The following is a 24,458-nucleotide window of genomic DNA, read 5'->3' as shown; positions in this document are numbered from 1 at the left end:
AACGGTGACGTCATGTGCATTACGTGTTCTGTCTATAGGCGCATAGTGTTTCTTTGCAAAGTGACATCGCCAACTACTGGCCTGGCATGAATAATACAGCGGTTTTAGTCGAAAAAGGGAGAAAGAAATGCGATCGCGAACAGACCAAAGGAGGGTCTGTTCACAACACCCCCATAACACCCCCGCCCCACACTCTCCTGGAAAGCAAACGCGCATAGACCGAGGGGGGCCCCACTTCCTCTAAATCGCACTGGGCCCCGTACCATGCTTGGGACGGCCCTGGTTGTATTTAGTGTAAATTGACCTGTTCAAGGTTCCATGATTTTCAAATTGCAGATCATTTTTATATTTTCTATGGCAGAAAAAGGAAAATGAATACATTCAAATTCGAATAGCTTGTGCTGCCTTTAAAACTGTAAAATTTTCTGTCAAACTGTTACCTATAACCCAAGCCTCCTCCAGACTTTAAAAGACAAGTGTTCTAAGCGAAGCCTGTTGTGCTGGCAAATCTTTTATCAAAAAAAAGTTCAAAATCTTCAGAGTTTCAAAAAGGAACAGACATCTACACAGCACCCCGCTCACGACTGAACAGCCTTATGTTCAGAAAAATTCTTAAATGCCTTTACCATGCCCGCTGGGAAATTTGCAAAACCTATCCCTGACAAAAAAGCAAAAGAGGATGAGCGCAGAGAGTAAAAGCACAACAAAGTAGAGGGGGTTAGAAAATCAATAAATAAATGCTTCAAAGGAGATACCTGGGAGAGAGGTGGGGATCACTCCAAAAAAAGAAGAAAAAAAAGAATATAGAGAGAGAGAGAGAGAGAGAGAGAGAGAGAGAGAGAGAGAGAGAGAGGGAGAGAGAGAGAAATTGATTTTCTGTAATGGTTTCTGTGCCACACTCTGACACGATTATGATTTAGCTTCTCTTATTGGCATGGATTCAGGCCATGGTCAAAGCTCATCACTCACATTAATTAAACTACACAATCAATTGCTTGTTTAAGAAAATCACTATTATACAGCATTCATATTCCTGACATAAGCTTCATGAAGGGAGTTTATTATCTTTTAGCATATGCTACAGATGGGATTTTATCTCTTGAGTCTCGAGCCTCGCCTCAAAGTCATCAGTCTTATGCGCTAAGGATTTGGTTGACAAATATATAAATTCCGGAGAATTCCAGAGTCAGATTACGTTGTTTGCCAGGTAGAAGGTGAGATAAACACAAAGCGAACATCTGTTTACGGTGCAGTCTGCATCCTCCTTTGTTTACTTCTTTGACATTCTTCTCATGGGTAACAATTCAATCTAAAAGCCCCTGTAACCCCTCACCTTGCCTAAGGACACCCACCGCACCTTCGCCCAGGAAGCGGCTTCACCCCTCGGGCTGCTGGGTTTTTTCAATCAGGTTAGTCCTTTCCCTCAGACATGCCAACATGACAGCTGACCTTCACAAAAGTATAGCCTTGACCTTTTTCTCGGCAGAAAGTGTTTTTACTGTTATCTGGTGATGGAATGCTTTAGCCTCCGAAAAAGGTAAAGTAGAATGGACTTAGACGAGGGGGGAAAGAGCACAACAGAGTGACCCAGAGAGACCGAAGTCTGGAGAAAGATTAGCCTAAAACCGGCTTCCTTTTTGGTCTAAATTGGTCTCTTGGAATTACACTTTTCTCAAAATGCTTGACAGCCACTTCTTCCCAGCGAGAAATGTTTTAAGAGGCAAAATACATCGCACAGTTGGCTCTTTTGCCAAACTGCTGTAATTGTACACCAAGCGGCCTTCTGTTTAGAGTGCACACATGGTTATAGGTTAAACACTGTCTTGCAGTTGAGGACCAGAAGGGGTGAATTAACTAAACAGTTGGGGGGGAACCTGCATCTTATTCGCTAACCAGCCTAACGTACTGTAGGACATTGCCATTTTCAGTGTAAACACACCTCCTTGCTAAAGCATATTATGCAAATTAGACTCATCGTAGATTGTTTTTTTCACAAAACTCAGCTCTATTTGCCTGGAAGAGATAATGTTGCACTATTAAAGCAGGTGGTAGACAATATCTTTTCAAAAAAATGTTCTATTTATAATGGTGCTAAGGCTAATTTTATGGCTTTTATGTATCCTAAATACACACACATTAAAATATATTGTCATACTATATATATAAATGTAAGAGTGATTAGAAATAAAATGCAATTAAAATATTAATCATTTTTCTTACATAACATGTCACATTTCATCCCTTAACTGTCAGTCCCATTTTTGGGGCATAGACTCAAAAATGACAGTTCCACTTTAAATTGTTATAAATCTTGAATACTTTGGAGTACAGACTTAAGTTTGGTCTCTTTTTAAGGAGTCAGATTATTGTAGAAGTGAAAAAGTTATGAAAGTGAAATAAAAAAATATATAGAAGTTTAAGTTTATGAAAATGTAAAATGTAAATTGATTTTATATAAAATACATACTCTGAACAGATTTTAGGTTGATATCTCAAAAAATTCTGAACCATATACATTTTCATACTATTATGAAGTAGACTATATTCAGAAGTAATAAGGGCAGTTTGAATTGATTGACAGTATTTGAATTTAATTCAACCTCTTATAAACACATAAAAGACATGCGGAAAGAACGCGGATGTGTGTTATAGCTCACCACCACATCACAAATTAGCCTGGGTTTCCCCATGCTGCCTTGCACGCAGCGCGATTTTATTCACGTTGCTAGGCAGCCTGGATACCATGGACCAGATTTTCCCCTCAAAAAGGGAACCAATCACAGAATGGTGAGGGAGCAACAAGACGATGACGACGTCAATGCGACACACTGAAGCAGTTTGTTTATATCTTATGGATCCAACATGGCAGGAGACGCGAAGTTACCTTTCGATGCAGCCTTAGATAGTGCTCTAAGTAGTTTAGAACGCAAGTTTATTTCGTCGAATTTCTGCCGCTCTAAATACGTCATCTGTCATAATTGAAACGATTGGCTATGAGCTACGTACAGGCGCATTTGATAGACATTCGTAGCGCCCAATAAACGGCTCTGGGCATTCGTAAATCACGCCTCAAATACGAGAAAATGAACATATGGTTCCCAGACCACGTCTCAATGAGAAGAGGTCTGACGTTAGCCTGGCTAATCACAAATGGAGAATCTATCATTTTTTCTTTATATTTAAAACATTTTCAGACCCCAGAACTAAGCATGTAACAGCTTGATTACGACAACCTTCTCAATCAGATTAAAAAATAACTTGCTTGATAAATGAGTCATGTGTATGTTTACCGGAGCCTTATTATCATAAGAGCTGTGTTTACATATGTTTACCTTCTTACGAACATGCACATGTTTATTTACATCTTATGAACTGGTCAGTGGAGGAGACTGAATACTAATGTTTGCACATGAAAAAAACTTCTGACATATTTATCAGCTTTCCTTTTAGGTAAAAACTGGTGTAAAATGGCTCTAACTTTTGGTGACTTTCTCTGATTTGAACATTAACTGTACTTGTTAACAAAAATGTGAATCGGAATTGGAGATTTTACTGTTCACACTGTTCATAACCAGACATATTTAAAGTATAAAGTTAAACTTTATTTGTCAGGACCCGGTTACGAACTCGGGCCTCCAGTGTGAGAAACAGTCACTTAGCAAACTGAGCCACTATTAATCAGCAGAACCCAGAAGATGAGGCAGACACAGCAGTAATAGAGACGGTGTTTTAATAATGTAAAAAAAAAAAGTAAAGTTCTTCAGGCAAAAATATCAATCCACAACATCAAAAGTAATTCCAAAAGAAAAAAGGGTAATCCACCAAGACAAAAGGTAAATCCACAAGGTAAGTAGGTACAGCCTCAAAAGATAATCCAAAAAATAAATGTGCACCACAAGAGAGTCCAACTGAAGCAACAAACGTTCACAGCTTCACTGAGGCTGGGTGCTAACATTCAAACACAGAGCAACGAACTAGGGAAAACTAAGGGTTTAAATACATTTAAGGGAAACGAGGCACAGGTGCAAATAATAACTGGAAACAAGGGAAAACAAAAGGATCAGACAAAAAGCACAATGGGGGCCTCTAGTGGCCAAAAAACGGAAAACCCCGCCCGAATGCTGACATAATTAGAGGGGAAAATTGTTGCTTATGGCTGATATTACACTACAACTGTAAAGTCTGCCAGATTGCGGTAGTCTCCACAATCTACAACAACGTAGCAAATGAAAAAAAAAAAAAATTAGCAGCCACAATTCATTCAATTAATCCACCCCCCTCTCCCCTCCAAAGTCTTTTTACAGCTTTAAATTGTGCACTTTAATGATCTCACCTCGCAGGGGTCCTTTATTTTCATCAAATCCCAAAGCTACAAAAGAGGAGTAAATGGATCTTTCTCACAGTGGACACTTGTTAGGGATTAAACAATCTATAGCACTCCAGATGTGACCCTAGTAGTTTCTGTCAGGCGGCGATTCCTGTGCAGAAGATTAAGACTGAGGAAAGCATGTCAGTGTAAGGTCAATCGAATCCATTTCCAAAACACACTTACTGTCACTAAATATCATACTAAAGGTATCAAAACATTGGCCGCAATCTATCTCGGCAGATGTCTGCTTGTGTTTTGCTTCAGTACGGGGTAGTGGAAGAACGCAGATAATAAGCTTAACTGAAATGACAACACACATTAAGTTCAGCGGCTGCAGACTTTGGAAAGTTTTCCATATGTCTCAGCTAAATGTGCATTTGGTCCAGAACTAAGGGAAAGCCGATGCAGGCTGTCGCTTTAGTACAAATATGGGCTGTTACTCATGAACTTCCCCTTCGGCTATACTTCATTACTGACCTAATGAGCCTAAACAAACGAGTCGAGAGCTCTAGCCCCGCTAACAACACAGAGCACACTTTAACCTCGCAGTTGAACGCTGTATGACTGTGGTCCATGGTGAGTGAGCTGCCTCGGGTTGCTGTCCTGCAGAATTTAGTTGGCTTTACTGACCTTTGGACTTGTTGGCATTCTAGACCAAGGAACATCTCTAACCGTGTACGCCAGCACTTGAATTACTTATTTGTTTAGAATTTTAGTTGAATACAGTTTTCTGAGAGCTATATCTTTTACGATATCTTTATATACAATTGGCAAGTGTGGCAAATAACTGCCACACTTGCTAACCGAACTTAAACTCTCAATCCTTTCTTCTTCTTTCTTTTACACTTCATTCTAATTAGCACTACATTTACATTACATGGCTTGCATTGACCTCAGAATCTAATGTGCACCAAACACAAAAGAAACTACACTTTACGTGCTTTCCTTTTGATCTTAAGTGCCCAGCATTCCAGTACAGAAGTTTGAATAAAGGCGGCGAGAAAGAGTTGATACCTCTGTATTATTAAATTAAATTAGTCCCAGGTGTGATTTGGACAGGCGTATAAAGTGCAACATTTATAGTGCAACTATTATGATTACTGTTTAAAAAGACATTTTTTAGATGAAACATTGCAACAAACATTAATAATTAACATAAAATTTGTGCTTTAAAATTGCAATTTATTTTATGTAAATTAAAGTATTATAATAAATGCATAATTAGTATTATTTATATAAATAAATACATATGGATGTATTAGCCTATACACATACTACTCAGACATGGATGTATGACGTATATTACATGAACATTCTAAATGTTGTGATTCATCATTTTTATGATGGATTTTCATTCATCATTTCATGAAAATCTGGGTCTGGGAGTAAAAACTTAAACATAAAAAAATGATAAAGCCATTCTAAAAAGTTGAATGTATTAACCATTGAAAAACATCTAAAAGACACAGCACACCTTTTGACAAAAAAATTGTCTTCGAAATAAATCTACAAATCCACCTCCACTTTGGCATAAAGTAGCTTGTGGGAAAGTTTTATAAGAAATGATTGTCAGGCACCCCAAATTCATAGCTATCCAGCCCACCTCCCATCCTAGAATTTCCCTTCTTTCTATCCAAGCTCCCAGAAATCTTTTAAAAAGTGCTGTCGTCTCTCTAGCGCGGCGGCAGTAAGCTCTTCTCAATCACTGTATTAGCCCAATTGGCATTACCCTCAATAACATGAAGTACAGAGATTCATGCAAAGGCAGTTTTTCAGTGGGACATGCCAGGGCCGACTCTTGTTAAAGCTCAGAGCTTTTTAGTGGCTCCTTTTTTCCTTTTGACACAAGCCAGTTGAGGGAAAAACTCCTGTGGCAGATTTTGCCTACATCAGAAACAAACTGAGATGGTGTCAGTTGAAATGTAATGACAAAAGTTTGATGACATCCATAATTTAGGCCTGCTCATGAAACTTGCACAGAGATGATAATGAACTTATAACAGTTTCTTGCATTTTTGCTTATGTTAGTCTGTTTCCTCAAGTGATTGTGTCGGCTGAATGTTTTGGCTTAACATATTCTTTAGCCTCATTTGGCAATGTTTCCATTAATTCAAAAACTCAGTACAGCCCTCTGTATTATGTATTCACATCCAATTCCTTTATTGCACTGCACCTTTGTTCCAACTGATTAAAATTTAATTGAATAAATTCAATTAAATAAACATGTGCATGTTCAAATACATGTATGTTTAATTTACATTTTTAATTAGCATTGTTTTATAATTGTGTCATTGTTTTATGTTACATAAATGTTAAATAACGAATCAAGCTTCACTTGCATTTTTAATGCATCTCAGATGTAGCATGAATACATTTACACAGCAGTAGCAATTGCATAAATTATGAGATTGTTTTAAATATAACATTTTGAATACAAATATGAAATGGTGGAAAAATGAAGTTTCCTTAAAATATTGAATATTGAAAATTATATATTTAGTACTGATACTGGCTATAGATAGCATCAAGTCTTACTGAGTGAGTCATTGAATCATTTATTCATCTGATTCATTTGGTGATGAAGTTGAATGTCTTTATGAATAGGCTATTGAATCATTCACTCAAATTACCCCTTTAAAAGATTAATTCAGTAACAAAACATAGTAACAAAACACCATTGCCTGTTGCTTGGAGATGTCAAGTCAAGTCATCTTCATTTATATAGCGCTTTTAACAATGTAGATTGTTTCAAAGCAGCTTTACAGAGATAAACGTATAATTTAAGGTAACAGAGTTTGTTTTGGCTTTATAGCGGTTCTTTAATAAAGTTATATTCCAGCTAAAGTTAGTTTTGATTGATTCGCTTCCGTCGCAACGATCATTTGTTATTAAATTAGGGGCCGCTAAGACGACTCAATTCTCTCTACACAGACTTTAAACGTGAACCTGTGAGAAACGCTGATGGCATTCACATGCGCATTAAGAATTGGTTCTATAGTTATGTGCGTTTGAATATATGTGTGCAGGTTTGGAATTCCCTATAACCAAGCCTAAACAAAGTACTGGGGTTTCCTTATAATTTTTGATACAGAATTTTATTTTATTTTATCAATTCGGGGTAGGTATGCGAATTGAGTTTCCCGACAACGCTTTATCTGTAGAGTGGTAAAGGAAGGAATCCTCCATAGGGAGAGACTAGTTGGCCCTTTAGCACTGCGTTGTCATCGGGTCCAGGCGCAGGTCATTCATCAGATCTGGATACGGCCTGGATCTGGCAGGCTGCGGGAACACCTTGTGATAAACAAAGGCACTAAAATTAGTGTAGATGCCATCTTCTTATGATGTAAAAAGTACATCAGGATTAATGGGAAGTGTTCCCGGTTCCAGCTGACCTAATCTATGCAGCCTAACATTGACTTATAGAAGTCTATAATGTATTATGTGAATGCTAAGTCAAAGAGATGTGTTTTTAGTCTAGCTTTGAGCTGACAGAGTGTGTCTGCTTCCCGGACAATGGTAGGAAGACTGTTCCAAAGTTTTGGTGCTAAATAGGAAAAGGATCTCCCGCCAGCAGTCGATTTTGATATTCTAGGTATTATCAACTGGCCGGAATTTTGATATCGCAATAGACGTGAAGGACTATAATGCGTTAAAGGGGGGGGGGGTGAAATGCTATTTCATGCATACTGAGTTTTTTACACTGGTAAAGAGTTGGATTCCCATGCTAAACATGGACAAAGTTTCAAAAACTAAGTTGTACGTTTGAAGGAGTATTTTTGTTCCAAAAATACTCCTTCCGGTTTGTCACAAGTTTCGGAAAGTTTTTTTTCGAGTATGGCTCTGTCTTACGTAAGATAGAGCGGAATTTCCTTATATGGGTCCTAAGGGCACTTCTCCGGTAAGATCGCGGGCGCGCGCGCACTCGTAAACCAGAGCAAGAGATTGAAAGCAGTACGCCATCAAAGCGCCCTGCCCGGCTTTTGGGAAGTCAATGTCACCAAAGAAGTGTGTTTTTGGTTGCCAGGGCAAGACAACCCTGCACAGATTCCCAAAAAACCCAGCGTTAAGGAACCCGTGGATGGAGTTTGTTTTCCTGAGCATAAATGCTTGATGTCACCTCGTTGCTTGAACTGGCGTAGCCAAGGCGGCTTCTATTGTATATATATATGCAACAGTCTGCGCATACGTCACACAATAGGAAGCGCCCGCGCCTTCAGATCACTTGGACGTGGCTTTGTTATTAGAGGTAAAAACGATATAAATACTGTTCGTCTTCTCACATAAACCGCTCGTTTCGTGTCTTAGGCCATCAATGTGTACTTATGATGGGGAATTGTTTAATTTGGACGATGGGGAATTGTTTTAATTTGGACTCTGTGCTTGTGTTTTGAGACAGTGACTATCGACCTGCATTATATGACTGACAGACAAGAACGGTTTGACCTACAAATATCAAAATTGAAACTACTGCGGAAACAAAGACACCTACATCTTGGATGCCCTTGAGGTAAGCTAAAACATACCAAAATTTTATTTCAAAGTGAACTATCCCTTTAAGCGTGCAGGGCAACCACCCAGTAGAGCATTACAATAATCTAGCCTTGAGGTCATGAACGCATGAATTAAATGTTCCGCATTTGTCAATGAGAGCATATGACGTAATTTAGATATATTTTTAAGATGGGAAAATGCAGTTTTACAGATACTAGACACGTGACTTTCAAATGACAGATTGGTATCAAAGAGCACACCCAGGTTCCTAACCAACGATGAAGACTTAAAAGAGCAGCCATCAAGTGTTAGACAGTATTCTAGGTTATTACATGAGGACGTTTTTTGTCCAATAATTAGAATCTCTGTTTTTTTTTTTTTTTCAGAATTAAGTAGTAGTAAATTTCGAGTCATCCAATTTTTTATATCAACAATGCATTCCGTTAGTTTTGTGAATTGGTAAGTTTCGTTAGGTTTTGAAGAAATATACAGCTGAGTATCGTCGGCATAACAGTGAAAGCTAATGCCATGTTTCCTAATGATATCTCCTAAGGGTAGCATGTACAGAGTGAACAGCAGCGGTCCTAGTACTGAGCCTTGTGGTACGCCATACTGAACTTGTGATCGATGAGACATCTCTTCATTTACTGCTACAAACTGATAACGGTCAGATAAGTATGATTTAAACCATGCTAGTGCAATTCCACTAATGCCAACATAGTTTTCTAGTCTATTTAAAAGAATGTTGTGGTCGATAGTATCAAATGCAGCACTAAGATCGAGTAACACTAATAGAGAGATACAACCACGATCGGATGATAAGAGCAAATCATTTGTGACTCTAATGAGAGCTGTCTCAGTACTATGGTACGGTCTAAATCCTGACTGGAAATCCTAGCAGATATCAATTCTTTCAAGAAAGGAACGTAGTTGTGAAGACACTGCTTTTTCTAATATCTTTGACAGAAAAGGTAGATTCGAGATCGGCCTGTAATTGACTAATTCTGTAGGATCAAGTTGCGTTTTTTTAACAAGCGGTTTAATCACAGCCAGCTTAAAGGTTTTCGGTACATATCCTAATGACAAAGATGAATTAATGATATTAAGAAGAGGATCTATGACCTCTGGAAGTTTTTCTTTCAGTAGCTTAGTTGGTATAGGGTCTAACATACATGTTGTAGATTTAGATGATTTAACGAGTTTAGTAAATTCTTCCTTCTTCTATAGCAACGAACAAATCAAATTTTCCCTCAGGGAGACTGCAATGCACTGCCTGATGCGATACTGTAGTAGACGGTTGCATAGTTATAATTTTTAGTTAACATAGTTATAAAGTGAAGAAGTTCATAAAGTCATTACTGCTGTGCTGCTTGGATGTGCAACGGTTCCACTGTGGTAAAAAAAAAGCAAAACAAATAATAAAGAAAAATCAGCCACACTTTATTTTTGGTGTCTTTAACTACTCTGTACTCACATAAAATGGTTATAATGGTGTACTTGTTCATATTGTTTTGCAAAACACTTTTTCTCCTACTGATGTGGTATAGGGATAAGGTTAGGAATAGGTTTTGGTGGTATATGGATAGGTTTAAGGGTGGATTAAGGGATTAAGGGGTAAGGAAAGGGTCAACTGTAATTATAGATGTCATTACAGAATTTAATTATAAATTTAATATGCAGCCATTTTTTCAAATATAAGTACAATGTAAAACATGTATATACACTAAGTGCATTGCAGATTATTGATTTACATGTTGTAGTTAAATACAAGCATATCTTGCAAAAAGAAATGAGAGGTGATGAATTATATTTAGTAGTTATAAAGTGTATCAATAAAGCTGCTGCATTTAATGTTTTAAACATTTTGATGAATATTTTTTTTACATTATTTTAATTTAAAATTCTAAACTGACTTAAGCTGATGATTCTTTTTGCATCAATATGAAACATGACTTGTTGTTATTTAGTCAAAATCGATTACAGTTTATCTAACCAATCTATTGCATTTTGAATGTGATGCCATATGATTTATTCTGTTTTTGATCAACTTACTGCTTTTACTTTAATAGACTGTTTACTAAAACACTTACTTTTATAGTAATTGAAATGATAATATTTAAAAAAAGTATTCAACATTATTCTGTCATTATTAATGTTGTCAGGTGGCACAACAGATATTCAGGTGGTGCAACCATGTCATTTCTTGATTTCAGCCAACAAATAATGGTCAAAGTGAACAAATGGCTGAAAACTAGATTGAGAATAGTTATTGTATTGAATGCATTTACTCTTGTATGATTATTTTTCTGACTTTAAAAGTAAAATCAGATGCTAAAGATGCTAGTCTTAAGTGTTACTTTGCTAATATTTCACAATAAAATGAGGTATATATTAACAAATATTTGATTGTAAAGTAAAAATATGAATTTTCAACACTTTGAAATGTTATGTAACACTTAAATCTTGTTTAAACACGTTGTTCCTGACTTAGAAATATGCATTACATCAATTTCGAAAGGATTAAAAAAACCTTTTCTGAAGCTTTATTTGTCGTTGACCCATATATGATGTGTTTGCATGCATGCGTGCGTGTGTGTGTGTGTGTGTGTGTGTGTGTGTGTGTGTGTGTGTGTGTGTGTGTGTGTGTGTGTGTGTGTGTGTGTGTGTGTGTGTACTACTGGGGTTGCACTGAAAATGTCTATCACCCATATAATTAAAAAACAAAAATCAATATTTTTTCCCCTTGTTGCTCTTATAATAACCTATATGTTATCGGTTCAAATTTGAACAAGTTCCACTCCCATGCTTAGACTTTCATCTCTACTAGACATCTCCCCTTGCCGAGCAGAAACAAAGAGAGAGTTGGCCGAAAGTCTCTAGCCCAGAGGAGGCCACTGTCAGGATGTGTTAACCTCACAGAGGTTGTTGGCTTTTCTTTGCTCTCAGAGGTGAAGGGGCTTTATGCCACAGATATAGTTCTCTTACTCAGACAGAAAGCACAGGATTGCATTTCCGTCCACCCCAGAATCATGAAACTGGGAAATAAACTCATTGAAGCCACTGACGAGTGTATAGAGCACGTCACATTCTGGGGGGAATTCACTATATGAATGAATTGCAGCCACTAACAAAATACATTTTGAAAATGAGTTAGCAGTGAAGTTAACAGTGAGTTAACATAGTTGCAAAGTTACTCATAGTTAGTAGAATGTCTAAAGTGGACCATTGAAGTAAAGTGTTACAGAGTTTAAAAAAAAAAAAATTATGTGCACAGATAAATCATTTATAATAAACAGCAATATTCCATTACAAAATAAAAATTGTCTATTTTGATTTCATGGTGACTTTAAATTTTTAATTACTAGAATATTAATTAAAATGCATTTGTATGTGTATATTTTGCACATTCATACATGAGTATAAAGCTCTCAAATTTGTACAAGTTTTACATTTTTATTAATTTACATGTAACAATTTGTTACTTTCTTGACACAAAAACTGTCATGCTCTATATGTGCTGTATGATCATCAGCTGTTTGTCAGGGGGTTTCTTTTTGTGTGTGTGTGTGTGTGTATTTGTGTTCTGAGCATGAGCAAAAAATACCAAATAATATATGAAGAAGATCATAATGTTTTAGCAACCCTTGAAAGAAGGGTCAGGCACATGGCTAGTCTCTAGGCCAACCATGACACAACATGAGCAGGAATTCAGTTGTGGTATAAAGGGATTTTTCTTTCACAATTTCTGCTACAAGTGTTTAAAGAAGGTAATGTGATGTCAATGCACCCACCACCTTTGTATGAATGAGAAAGTGAGGGAAACCGAGAGAGAATGGTGTATGCAAAACAAACACACACACGCATCTCAATCCCTAAAGCGGTGCATGAAATAGCCGTCCTACTTTCTAAAGGTTGTAATTAATGTAATGCCCCATCCGCGATCCTCCCCGCGCCATTTCCACCCGAAAAACGGGAGGATCCTGTTAGCTCTCCACTAATCCAGCTCAGGGTGGCACGGTTCCCAGATCATCAGAGTGGTTGGACACAGAGAGATTACCGCTAACTGAGGAAATGCGGGCCAGGCCTGTGACACGGGCGCTTTTTACGCACATTCACAACTTCTTCTACAGCCTAACGCCATCCTTACTGTGTCTCAGCCAGGCCCCATGCATGCGACAGCGCTCTCTCGCCTCAAATCACCATTTAATGAATGTCTTCCTTTCGCTTAGTCATCGTTTAATGCTGTCAGTCTTCAGACAGAGCGGATTCAGACTGTGTCTTCACAGCTAAGTGCTGTACATTACCACACTCTTATGTTACAATTGTGCTTTCATCGGTTCATTTCAGAGATCTTTCTTTATGCTTGATGTTTTTCACGTAAGGCTTTAGAATTTTTTTTACTCAGGTGAATGAGGCTGTTTGAAGACTGCTCCTTATATGTAATGCAGTGATACATAATTCTGCACTACCAGAGATGTGAGGTCATAAACTCACTATAAAATATTTCCAGGATTTGATTTAACGGTAACTAGTTACAGTAAAATTCTGTATTCAGCATGCAATATAAATGCAAAATCAGTTCAGTTCAAATTACTACAATACAAAAATTGACCATATTTCATTACTGTGTTTTATTTGATGTCACCATTATGATGATTAGCGTTCCCTTTGGCTGTAAGGTTGGACCTATAAATGTGAGATGCAGGACGGTGGACTTGGGAAAAAAATGCAAGGACTAGAGAGGCGTGTTTTACTTGTGGAACATTTTTAGAATGGTATGTTACGCATGAGCCACTGCAAGAGGCAAAACACAAGCACAATGGTCAAAAGACATGCAACACGTATTTGTTTACATAGAAAGGCAATGGAAAAGCAGTGCAGTAGAATACAAAAAACGCATTCTGTGTGAGCTAATAGTGTTGCAAAACAAAATTGGTTCCAATGTATTCCATGGAGGAAATAAGATTAGCTTAATGACTGACTCTTGAGTCAATTCATAACTTGCAGTGAACTAATAATGCACAATATAGCGGTACCCAAATCCGTTACTGTTTGATATTCAAGATTTTTGTATTTATTGCATTGATCGAAATAGTATATAATTTTGCATTCTTCTTTTCCTTTATCATCTAACACTCAATTAAGTCGTTCATCTTTTAAATCACTACGAAACATATGGAAAAACATACAGTACGTTGCTGACGGATGTGACAATACTATAACAATATATCAACATATGTTTTTCCATTACTTTAACTCATCAAAATAATTGACCAATTTCAACTTCAATTTTTAAAGGCAACTATTTCAACTTAATAAAACCGTTTAGAAATCATTTGGATGGTTTAATAACCTGTTCAGGTGAAAATTGTGACTATCCCTGTTCCCAAGGCGGAAAACCAACCTTGCAACATGGGGACTAACGTCCCTAAGTAGGAAATATGAAGTCTCGTGAGAAGCGAGAACGAGCGAGAAACACAAACTGCATTACGGCAATTCGACATAAACACAATGTTCTATGATACTGTGTATGATGTATTACCCACCTCGGTAGACATAGCTCCACACGATAAAGTTGGCCGGCTCCGATAATAACAAATGCACAAGAGCAGCGGTAGAAGGGGGGAGGAGGGTGTCGCAAGTGAGTTTTTTTACGACAGTGTTGTGAAATATACGTCCCACGGCTGTAGGGGGAGCTCGTTGAGAAAACATGCGACAACAAAAGTGAAAATCAGCGAAGAAATAGCTAGAGTTGCCAAGTTCCCCTTTAAGTTATAGGGCCCTATTTTAACGATCTGAAACGCAAGTGTCAAAGCGCAAAGCGCAAGTAACTTTGTGGGCGGGTCTTGGTGCTGTTGCTATTTTCCCGGCGGGATAAATGACTCTAGCTTCATTATTCATAGGTGTGGTTTGGGCGTAACGTGAAATAAACCAATCAGAGCGTCATCTCACATTCCCTTTAAGAGCAGACGCGCTTTTTCTAAAGCGGATTCCTATTGTAACGGCGGATTTGCCAGGCGTGCGCCAGGAGCGGTTCACAGCCGAGGAGACCGACGTTCTCGTCAGGGACGTTGGGGATGGAGAAACACACCAAAATTAACTTCGGTTAAAAAGGCGTATGATAATTTGGGTAAATGTGTAAGCTAGATGTATGCTTTTATAATAAATTGTCTATCTATCTATCTATCTATCTATCTATCTATCTATCTATCTATCTATCTATCTATCTATCTATCTATCTATCTATCTATCTATCTATCTATCTATCTATCTATCTATCTATCTATCTATCAATCTATCTATCTATCTATCTATCTATCTATCGCAATAATGTATGATTTGCAAAAATGAAAACTGCTGCTTCTGTGTAGATGAGAGAATCAAAGTGCATTTGCGTTGTGCACACGCTACATTGATTATGGCCAAGCATGCGCCCTTAAAATAGCATATGAATAACATGCGCAACGCGCCACTGACTTTAAACTATTTTTTCCTGGTTAGTGGCGCAATTGTTTTCTAAACCTGCAAAATAGCATGAAGGAACGTTTGCGCCGGAACACGCCTCCTTTTTAGCGCTGAACCGACCAGGGAGCGCAAGTTCATTCCCTATTTTAGTGACGTGCTTCTGTGGAGGGAAAAGCGCGCTTTGCGCGGGTGCAAAATAGGAATGATACATGCGTCAGTGTACAAAGTCAATTGCGCTGGGTGCAAGATAGGGCCCATACTGTCATATGCTCAGTTTTGGTTTCATCTTCATTGTATTCCTTTACTATTTTGCCTGTCTTAGTTATCTAGTTAGTTGTCCTATGTTCTCTGTTTCCTGCCACTAGTTTGTCACCTTGGTTAAATATATAACAACTATATAATGTATTCAATATCCTAACTCTCTAGAAATTCACACAAAAACTGTGGAGGATTGATATTCTCTTTATTCATCCTTGGCTCTTTGCAGCCTCTCTACCTTTCCACTTTCGTTCTCAGTCTTTGTTTTTCTTTTTTAATATTCTTGCTGGTCCTTGTATTTATCATACAGTATTTTATATATCTACTTGAAGGCACAGAAGTAACCATAGAAACTTTTTCAAACCTGTTTCTTGATTTTATCTCTCCATCTTTTTTTCTTTCTGAGAGTGTCCATGACATTTATGGGGGGCACATTTTTCAGAGCTTATTCTTTCTGTCTTTTTCCCACAGGTTTGCTGTATGATTGCTTTCTGAATGTTGATTTTAAAAATATTTTAGCTGATATAGGGCAGAAAAATGTAAAATACAGTGATATTCCGGGCAGGCAAACAAGAGGGCCTTCTGTGTGTCTGGTGGGTTTTGTTCTATGAAAGAAAAACTCACAGGACATTTTGTACCAAACATGATTATGGTCTTTCTTTAACCCTGTGTGGCAAGTATGTTGTATGTGTATTTATTTTATTAAAAATCTCTAATAACTTAAATGGGGAAAGTAGGGAACTGATCCAAATAGCACTTTTTCTTTAAAGCTGCAGTCCGTAATTTATTTGTGTTAAAAATGATCCAAAATAAATTTTTGAGCAAGTACATAACCAGCCAGTGTTCAAAACTAGCCTTAGCTCGATTCAAAACGGTAAGCTTATAATATTTTTTTTTACTCCAGTGGTACTGGTGAATTTCCACGGGAAATTCAAGCATGTCTTTGTGTCATTACGCCACATCTGTACACATAAAGAAGGAGTCTCGGCTAGTAGGCTATGTTGCGTGTGAGGATGTTGGAGGTGGAGATTTATAGCCTTTTCTCACAGCACTTGATATAATTAAACTTATCAATTTGATGGCGGATCCAGAAAGGTTCAAATGACAATCACCAGTGACAACTGGAGATTCACCCGTTGTAAAATGCAAAAGACTTCAGACTTCGGAGTGGCTGCAGAAAAAAAGAGACTGCAACCGGCCTGAGTGAAAAAACAAGGATAAATATCGGAAGGGCATTAAATGTAGTCACGCAATGCTGATGTTGTTAACATTAACAATTTGAGAACAAAGTATAATTTGCATGATTTGACGTGATAAGTGATAGATTTAATCAGCATAATTTACCGCAATGCTTTTTTCCCCGTAGTTGGTCAGAATAAAAGTAGATGTTACTTACTTGTTCAGATGATATTTTCCGGTGAAAATTCTTATGTTGGCCATACTCCCAAAAAGTAGAATCTGTGATTCCGAATGACAGGATCCACAACGGCACGGCGACTGACAGCCGCACATTCTCCTCAAAACATTGGATTCATCCGCGCTGTGCCGTGCCGAGGCAAAACCCAATGTAAAATTGATAATTCTGCGAATAACTGCAATTGCAGATTTCAATCAGAGATGGCGACAAAGAGAAAAAACTACGGACTGCAGCTTTAAATATAATATTTATATGAACTTATACTTATAATATGTAAGGGATATTTTACTGTTACCACCCGATTCAAAGCGATGCGATTTGAATTACCTGCATCTGTGCAGCATCTCTCTACTTACAATGAAGCTGCGAGTTTAATTACTTCAGAACTGCGGTGTTACCCACTCGTTGTTGAAAAATATATTGTAAAGATTCAGTAGAGAAGCTATTTTACTAATAGCAGCGTTGATAACAAGTTTCTGTGCTTCTGAATGTTTCTGTGTGTGCAGAATCTCTCTCTCTCTCTCTCTCTCTCTCTCTCTCTCTCTCTCTCTCTCTCTCTCTCTCTCTCTCTCTCTCTCTCTCTCTCTGTGTGTGTGTGTGTGCTTCAATGAAAGCAGCACATTAATATAGAACAGTGATTACACTGACTGATTAAACTACCTGTGCATTAAACGGTTTTAATGGACACCTTCAAGCCAATATGAATCGAATATTCAGACAGACCATGGTATAATTCAATATAATTGAAAAAATTTCCCCTTTAATTATTTGGTGTACTGTAGTGCAGCAGAATTATCATATTTTTCCTGAAGTATACTTTCTCATTGTTGTCAATTGGAACAGCCGTGTGTGCACTCACCTTGCCATTACCATAAAACATGTTCAGTTTTGTCTGAAAAGAAGAAATTCAAATAACAATTGTGTTATTTGCCATTACATCATGGTAAACACTTCTAAAAATGAATAAATGTTCTAATGCAATTGATGCCAGTAATTATTCCCAGTGAGAAAATGCATTAATGCAACTCCATTGTTAAAAAGCGCATTTTCTGTAACAACATCTAATTGTCAAAAATGGAGCAAAAAAATAAATAAAAAAATGCCAACTTGTGCTTAATAGAGCACTATGTTGAGTACTTGTGCAGGGGTAAAAACAACCCTGGGAAAATGAGTCTTGAACAGGAAAATCAATGGTAATGTGGTTTAATAACAGCATATTATTTGGTTCACTTGAAAATGTGACCTTGGTATTGACCAATCAGCATTCAAGGCCAAAACGATCGGTTTTATAGTTCTCTATATTCCCCAAACTCTCCTTTCTTTATTAAGAAGTTCTTTCTAAAGGCAGCACACTATATCACACACAGGACAACCTTAAAATTAAGAGAAAATAAAAGAAGAGAAATCATTAAAGTCAGCCGAAGACAAGCTGGAAACATCACAGGTCTGCACAGCATGAAAGCAAAGTGTTGGAGGAGGTCTTCTTTGCCAGCCCGGCTGTGAGGTGTCGTAATCAATTGAATGTTCCACTGAGGAGAAACCCCCGAAGGCCCTCCATACCCAGCCAGAAGTAGGCCGCTGTGAACTTTCTGCAACGCTGCCCTCAAAGACATGTTACTTAATTAAAACCTGGGAGTTATTAGGTCCTCCAACTTTCTCCTTCTCTCCCCCATTGGCAGTCTAGTGCAGTACAGCCTCTCTAAGGGCCTAGAAAAGGCGTCTCTGGAGGGAACACTCCGCTCCGAGTTTGCCAGTGACAGGAAGCTGCTGTATTTCCAGTCTCAGTAATCATCTGCTTTGGTTTGCTAAAAACTTCACATGAAGAAACTAAAAAGGAAGTTGATACGATTCACTGCTAGAGGTGATTTGTTCTTATGTCTTGGACCTGAGCACCTCTTTACAAAACCAAGTGAAAGGTAGAGGTCAAATTTAGCAAGATGGCTGAGGTCAAATTCTTTTCCTTTGCTTTAAGAACTCCAAAGCAATAAGTTCCTCTGTGATGACCACAGCTCTGCATGCTGCTGGAATAAAAGAACACATAAATAGCGGCAGTGTTGTTAAATCAAGTTGTCAGCAGACATAAAGTTGCCTCTGGTGCTTGAATGAGCCCCGGGCGTTTTTGTTGCGGATTTGAAGAGCTCACTATCTCATTTGCTAGCTTGTTAAGTTGCACTCTACAATACACCAATCAGTAAAAAGTTCATTGGCATTGAAAGATCATTTAAGTCCTGTTAGACGACGTAGGTGTTCGGTTTCGTTACAGTGACTAAAGGGCTTTAAAGCTTTGGCTTCTGAAGTCAGTGTTCAGATTATTAATCCCAATAGGTCAATGCACCACACAGGCTCCTTTTTGCTTTTGTAAAGCCGTTTGCCTGTCAGGAGCGCTCTTTTATCCCTGGAGATGTTTATGCAAGAGGCTTTCAATAGCAATTAGTCATTGATTAACAGTATAAGCAAGTCCTGATGAGACAAGCTTTGATTTTTGTTCTTTTGAGGGGCTTTTTTTTTCACCACAGTTTCTACAACTGTTGCATGTAGATTCAAAACACAGGCCTGTTAATATTTTGAGAGTTGCTTTAGGTTATTACCATGCAATTTATAACTTTACTATGTGTTAGCTCTTTCATTTTAACATGTAACTACAAATAATGATAAATGTTTAAAGGGGATCTATTATGTTCCATTTTACAAGATGTAATATAAGTCTCTGGTGTCCCCAGAATGTGTTTGTGAAGTTTCAGCTCAAAATACCCCACATATAATTTATTATAGCATGTCCAATTTGCCACTATTTGAGTGTGAGCAAAATCACGCCGTTTTCACGTGTGTCCCTTTAAATGCAAATGAGCCTTTACAGCTCTTGCTTTGGATACACAGCAACAACAAAACTGGAGAATCTCAGCAGATAAAATGTAGAAAATTGTTAGTAGTAGCAGTGTTCAGCCTTACATGTTCGAACTGGAGTCAGACACAGACTCAGGAAGAAGTTACGTTTCTGAATGGTAAGTTGATGAATTTATGTAGTTATTGTGGAGTTTATTCATCTTATCGATTAGCATGTTCCATCATGATCATCTATAAATTGTTGTACATGTGCTCATGTAGGAACTGTAGTAGGATGCTGGTATTGACCCATATTTCATAATCAACTTTTGTGTAAATCCAGCACTGAACTGACTCTCGTTTGCGAAGCAGTCCGGCATAAATGATTTGCACAAAATAGACATTACCTAGTTTCTTCAGCACAGTTCTTTCATAAATGAAATTAATCCTCAGTGGCTCAGATGCCAGTAATCTATGGAGACTCTTATTTTCATGGGTACATCCAAAAACAGAACATTTGTAATATTTATGTGGCGTAGACATTATACCAATAGGTGTTATAAACATGGCGGATCTGGGTGTGGCTTGGCCCTACTGTGACATCACAGTAGGGGGAAATCTGGAGCAACACTGCTTCTGATTTATGGGAATTATTTTTAAAAAAAAAATGAGTGGGTGGATTTTTACCACTGTGGGTCAGTGTTTTTTTTTTTTTTAAATATTACTGAATTACTGTGACAGTTGTTTTATTATTATTTTCATTATATACACAAAGGTGCAAATAAAAAGAAATAAAACAATTACGAAACCCAGTGACCTATTCGGTATTATTTCGACATGAAAATAATGAATCACTAGTGCAAATTATGGTTAACAAAGACTTCCAGTGATGCAAGTCTTTTAATTACAGGGTTGTGGAAACATGCGTTCCACATTAGTGCAGCAATATGGAATTAATTCAAGCATTTATCAAAGTGATAAGCCATGATTGGTTTTAATTGCTTTCACAGCCTCCTCATCTCTTTTCCATCTTCCAAACATTCCAAAGCTGTGTTCCTAGAATAACTCATGGAGTTACAACAAACAACAGCAGATTATAATTGATACAATGATTATTTGTTTGATTGCAAGACCACAACACTTATTTGACAGAAAGAAGAGAGAATTTGAATAAGAATGTGAACTTTTTTTGCTCCTTGTTGCTGGATCAATTATTTGGTGCCATGATGTGAGAAAAAACTATTAACAATTTCCTTTTTTTTTTTTTTTTTTTTTGAGTCGGCGTATAGAGCGCTACCGCAAGAGTGAGGACTGGGTCACAAGCCACACTGATTAAAAGTCAACAAGGTCCTTCTATGATTGGACGGCTCGCAGGTGATTAGTAAAACATTTGAAACGCTCTGATTTGTTGGCAGAACAGCAAACAGCCATGAAATTCATCTGTTTTCTTTGTCCACATAAAGAAAAAAACTGAGAGTGACATTGCCAAAAAACATCATTAATAATAACAACGACTTGGTGAAGGAGATCAGCTTACGGCCATTTATCTAGAGATGACAGCCGAGGAAGCGCTGAGGAACATAAGTTTTATGAGGCTGGATGGTATTTTTACGCAGATGCTACTTGACATGCAGTTCACGGCGAGGGTTAGCCCCGGACCATCAAATTATGTGGCTATTCTTATAATCTTCAATTTCTTCAGGCTGCCATTTCTGAAAGCATGTCATATTCTTTGTGGCTCAAGCATGAAGACAAACCTGTGTGCAGTTTTAAAACAGGCTGCTGAATTCTGAGTAATTTCACTAGCATAATGAGAAATTATCCGATAGTGTTATCAATGATTCTCATTCTCGTATGTGACATGCACCTTCACTTATCTGTGGACAAATCACGATTGGTCACCAATGATTCTCAGTTTAATCCTGAAATCCATGAAGTCACATGGTGCACTGATAATAAGGGAAGCTTCTTCAGATGAAAACAAAGGATGTAGATGTCTAATCATCCAGATACATAATAAAAAAAGAGTTTACTGGTCCATGCCTTAATTTAATTTTGATGATGATACCCCACTCTTCTCGTTTGTGGTCTTAACGCAACAAGTCTTTCTTTGGTGATGCTGGAAGTTGCACTGATAAGACTTTGCTCCAGACACAGGGGAATAGATATGGATCTCTCCTCCTGGTATTTAGCTTTTAGCAGAAAAAGGGATTACCTGCCGTGGCCCAAAAGCTCTCGAGCTCTTTAGAGTGATTCCCCTTCTAATCGTCCAAATTGAAAAAGTATTTATAGTCAATCTGGCGGCCTGTCTACGACCAGATAATCAGATCTGGGACGTGCTTTTGTTGCAATTTGTTTTAGGTTGAAGACCCTTGTGCACATGCACCTGCTAGTTTGGATTGAGTTGGGAATTTGACTGAAATTTACTGCAGAGATTGAAGCTATATTGAGTTTAGCCTGAAAAATTGACTACTTAATGTGATCCAAGAAACACTTGTTAGCAGGCAGAATTAAAAGCATACCTATTGCCATTTAATGCACACATGATTTTCTGAAGAAGTAAAGGGTGTTTTGTTTGCTAATGCATCGCTAGGTGGTTACTAGGATGTTACTGAAAATCTGCTTGTTGACCTGAAAGAGAAGAGACCCACAATTCTCTCTGACATTAAAATGCCGAAATTTGATCCGTCTGATTCATTTTCAATGATTTTTTCCCACCTGATTTTTCATCTGCCAGGTTAACATTTTAAATCCAATAGCTTAGAAAAGGAAAATTCATATTGAAGCAACAACATGTTAAGTGTTCTGTAATCTCCACCCACTCGAATCACCTCTCTGCTCTCCACGTCAGATAGTGTCCAAATTGTCCAGATGCTGTCCAAATTGTCCAGATGCTGGACAGTTTGTATGTTTCTTATGTTCTACACTCAACACTGCCATTTTTTCCACAGTGTCCTTTACACATTATATCCTAATTATTTTAGCGGTGTAACTAAGTGGAGTCACAGAGCTCCCTCTAGTTTGTTTGCTTCAGTGTTGGCATGCAAATTTGTATCCTTGATTCTCTTTAAGTTATTGTTGTTACAGAGATTTGTTAAAGGAAGTCTGCTTTACATATTGTGCCAGCTGCTATAGTTCATCTGTCTGCAGAGCTTAAATCAAAAACCTTTGAGTGGGTGTGTGCAGCAAAATTATCTTTATATGTAGCCTATTTGTATTTGTTGCACTGATAAAATGAGCTGTTTCTGTTTCTTTTAAATAAAATTGGGTATGAGCAGAGCTTAAAATAGAAGTGTGTCTAAACTAAATGAAAAGCTCATTTTAGACATAAAATATTCTTGTATTCTTGTAGCAGATATGCCTTTATGTAGAGACAACCTTTATGTAAAATAAATATGTATGTCTACATTTCAAAATGAAATTAAAATTCACCCTATCTGTTTTCTAAATGTATACTATATGAGCATGATATATACATGTGGGTTTCATTTTAATTTTTTTTGGACCTTGTGTTTAATCAAAATATCAAAACTGGGTCTTCAGATGAAAATGTCACACTTCTCTGTTGTGACACATGCTGGACTTCTGCAATCATTTGCAAACTCGTATTTATTTTTAGAGTGCAATGCCACATCTCAAATTCAGCAAACTGAACAAGAGATTTTTTTTTTTTTTTTTGATAATCTGTTACACTCAGATGTACATCATAATACATAAGAAAAAAATCGGTTGCAAATTCTGTTTCATTGTGGCTTTTAGATTGAAAGGAATCAGATTCATTCACTGACCCTTTCGGCAGGTTACAATGTTGTGCCAGTAAGTGCTGACATTTTTATGCCACAGTTCTGCACAAGTGATTTATTGAGTTATTCACTTAACTGGTTAGTACACAATATTAAGTTGTTCACAACCAAAACAAGTCTGAGTTTGTGAGCAGATGTAACCAAATTCAAGTTCAGGAAAGAAGGAGGCAAGAACTGGCAAATGATCAGCATAACTTTAATCAACAAATAAACATAAACAAAATGAAAGTAAAACAGCAGCCCCTCACGGGCGACTGCCGCATAAACTAAAACAAAACATAAAGTCCAGGCCTGGTCCTCTCTTGTCCCTCACAGTTGTCACTCCTCCCTTTATCCTTCCGGAGCTCCTCCTTTGGACTCATTAGCACCCGCACAACTCCTTTTTTTACGGCTCTTGCCCCCGCCCTGCTTGTCACATCAGACTTGGCAGGTTTGGTTTCATTAAAACAAACTCTGCTCCGATTGCTCTGTTAGTGCAGTTCTTTTGAGTAAGTAAGTGAATGCTGCCATCAGAACCTTGGTGCACAACAAACAAGCGGACTGAGACCCACATTTTCAGGGGTTGCCTGTATGCTGCCATCTGTCAACGTCTGTCCTCAGCAGTGAGAATTGGCCTTAAGACATCTCTAAGAGACATGCAGTGGAGAATGAAATGCCTGTAGAATCATAGACTGTGCCACATTTATTGGCACCTTAGGCACATAGCCGGGTCTAGGGTGGAGAATAGCTCTCACTCTGCCAGGAGCAAACTCGAGGCAAGAAGGTGCAACGGTCCCCGACTCTTTTTAGGGACGTAATAGCCAGGAGGAAAGCTACTTTTAAAGATACAATT

This window comes from Scardinius erythrophthalmus (assembly GCF_964197995.2).
Source record: "Scardinius erythrophthalmus genome assembly, chromosome: 23".
Taxonomy (NCBI): Eukaryota; Metazoa; Chordata; class Actinopteri; order Cypriniformes; family Leuciscidae; genus Scardinius; species Scardinius erythrophthalmus.
This window is presented reverse-complemented; position numbering follows the sequence as displayed.